This window comes from Callorhinchus milii, unplaced genomic scaffold (assembly GCF_018977255.1).
Source record: "Callorhinchus milii isolate IMCB2004 unplaced genomic scaffold, IMCB_Cmil_1.0 Scaffold9, whole genome shotgun sequence".
Classification (NCBI taxonomy): domain Eukaryota; kingdom Metazoa; phylum Chordata; class Chondrichthyes; order Chimaeriformes; family Callorhinchidae; genus Callorhinchus; species Callorhinchus milii.
In genome coordinates this window covers 18,947,410-18,950,042 of record NW_024704750.1, presented here as the reverse complement: position 1 = coordinate 18,950,042, position 2,633 = coordinate 18,947,410, and the positions used below count along the sequence as shown (strand labels likewise).

General features: G+C 40.2%; 1 non-coding gene across 1 annotated transcript; it reads right to left on the bottom strand.

Moving 5' to 3' along the window:
* Nucleotides 1-357: 357 nt before the first annotated feature.
* On the bottom strand, nt 358-429 carry trnat-cgu. The gene has a single exon. It is a non-coding gene; the product is annotated as a tRNA-Thr (tRNA).
* Between the last annotated feature and the right edge of the window lie 2,204 nt (nt 430-2,633).

Genomic DNA, 2,633 nt, shown 5'->3' with positions numbered 1-2,633 from the left:
GTGGATTAACAGTGACGGGGAAGGATTTTGGTGCGTTACTAAAGAGTCATTAAAATTTCCAGTCAAATGTGAAGCCACTGTCAACAAAGCTAATTAAGCACCAGGTTGCATCTCAAGGATATTTATAATAAATATAATAATCCTTGCATTTGATATAGCACTTTTCACGTCTTCTCGACGTCTCAAAGCGCTTCACAGAATATACTGTAAAGTGAATTGTCTGTATATTTGTGAGCGAAATGCGGCAGCCAATTGCGTACAGCAGTGTCCCACAAACAGTCGTGGATTGAAGTGACCAATTTATTATTGTTTTTTTTTCTTATCAGGCGCGTGGAATAAGGAAACTTGCCCAAGGTTTTGCCCTGCCGGGAATCGAACCCAGGTCTCTCACTTACGAGGCGAGTGCTCTAACCACTGAGCTACAGGACTCCGTATTTAATTTTAAGTTGGAAGAAATTATCCGAAGCTATAGACCTTACCGGTGAGGAGCCTTTTGAAACGTTCAGGAGCAGTTTGTGTCGCCCAACCTTCAAAAGCAGTGCTCGGGACTTAGCTAAATGAGGCGTTAAACCGAGTTCCTGATGGCCTGTTCAGTTGGGTGTTAAAGATCCCATGGTACTATTTGAGAAGAAGAGGAAGTTCCTCTTGGTGTCCTGGCCAATAATCCCCCAAAAGTAATATTGGTTGTTTTATGGCTGTTTGTGGGATATTGCTGGTGCAAATTGACTGCCGGCAAAATACTATTAAGATCACAAGATTGGATGAAGAAGACCTATCAGCCCATCCGATCTCGTCCCTCCTGAATACCCACTCAATCATCCTCCCATCACAGCATCAGGCTACTTTTTAAACAAGTCCAGTGGTCCTTGCCTCAACCATTCTTCCTGGTAACCTGCATCACGATAAGAGGCACAGAAGGTTTTAGCAAAACATACTATTTTAATATGAAGAGCAGAAGAAAATGTTAGAGGTTTGACACTTCAAAGGCCTGAGGATGGCTGGAGATTTTTCAGAGTCGTGGTTTTACCGAGCAAAAAGCCAGTAAATATTAAATGCAAGTTGTTGTTGTTGAGCTTGTGCAGAATTGTGGAAAATTCTTAAATTTTGGTCTTAACTTGGTGGAAATTTGAGGCTGAATTTCAGAATTTTGCACAATTTCACGTAATCTTAAATGTTAACAAAAAGCTGATACTCTATGGAATTTCATGCCTATATTTTGCCGTAAAGAAGTGGAGACCAATTTTCCCCTCTGTTCTCAAGCTGTCTCATGAGTCATGATATGTTTGGCTGCTATTTACTTTGTCCTTAACATCTAATAAATTATTTAGCTCATTGTTACCCCAATGTAAAAGTTCTACAGATGACATTTAGCTTGTTTATGTCTGTTTCACTGCAGATCTCTTCAGGCCATTCACGAAAATAGACTTAAGATCTGGAAGCTTCTAAGATAGGAATGATTTTATAACCATATTCAATGTTTATGTGCGTGAGGACAGCAATTATACATGATAATATAACAGACGAAACACATATTATAGCTGATACATTGCAGTAGTGACTGCATAGATATATGGTCCTAAAATACTTATTTAAATATTTGAATGAAAATCACAAGATTAATATATTAAATATTAAAGTGTGAAATACCTTGACATACACGGTGACCTTGTGATGCTTAGCACATTGACTGATTCCTCGCACCCCCGAGCTTTTGGTTAGCAGTATTGGACTGCTGGTTAGTGGGCTCCGAGACACTACCCCATATGAAGGACGCTGTATAAATGCAAGTTGTTGTTGTTATTGGGGAAATGTCACGCTTAATCAATCAGTAGCACTCTCTCTTCTGAGTGAAAAGATTCTGGACTGATATTCTCATGTGTCTGGCTTTGGGAAGGTCATCAGGGGAGACGGGGTACAATCCAGTCACACCCACTGTGTTCATCAGTGAATTGATGTTCGTGAGCACACCAGAAACATCAGCATTTAACCCAAAATAACAAAAATAACAATCCTTGCATTTGATACAGCACCTTATCATGTCATTGAGACGTCTCAAAGCATTTCACATGATATAGTGTAAAGTGTGCATTGATCTAAAGTGACTATATTTTGTTGGCGAAATGCAGCAACCAATTTCACACAGCAGTGTCCCACAAACAGTCGTGGATTGAGTGACCAACTCATTAATTTAAAAAAAATATTTTTGAAGGGATTATTACCCCCAGAAACCAATCTGCCAATCAACTAACAACCGAGTTCCTACTTACTGCTAGGTGAACAGAGGTGTGTGGAGTAAGGAAACTTGCCTAAGGTTTTGTCCTGCTCGGGAATCGAACCCGGGTCCTCTCGCTTGCGAGGCAAGTGCTCTAACCAATATGCTACCTAAACCTCACCTGATATCTAATTCGGCTCCTCATTCAGATCCAGTTTCCACTATGATTATATAGATTTTATGCAGACACTGAATCCCCTAAGGTCCAACATGCTGACGTATTTCTTATATAACATGGACACTTGTCATATCCGTGCTCCATCAGGTGCTTAGTTAAGGTTAATGTTAATCTTGATTCTGCCCAAGAGTCTGATGGCAGGTTCAAGCTGTGCTGAATGATACTTTCAACTGGGAAGGCTGA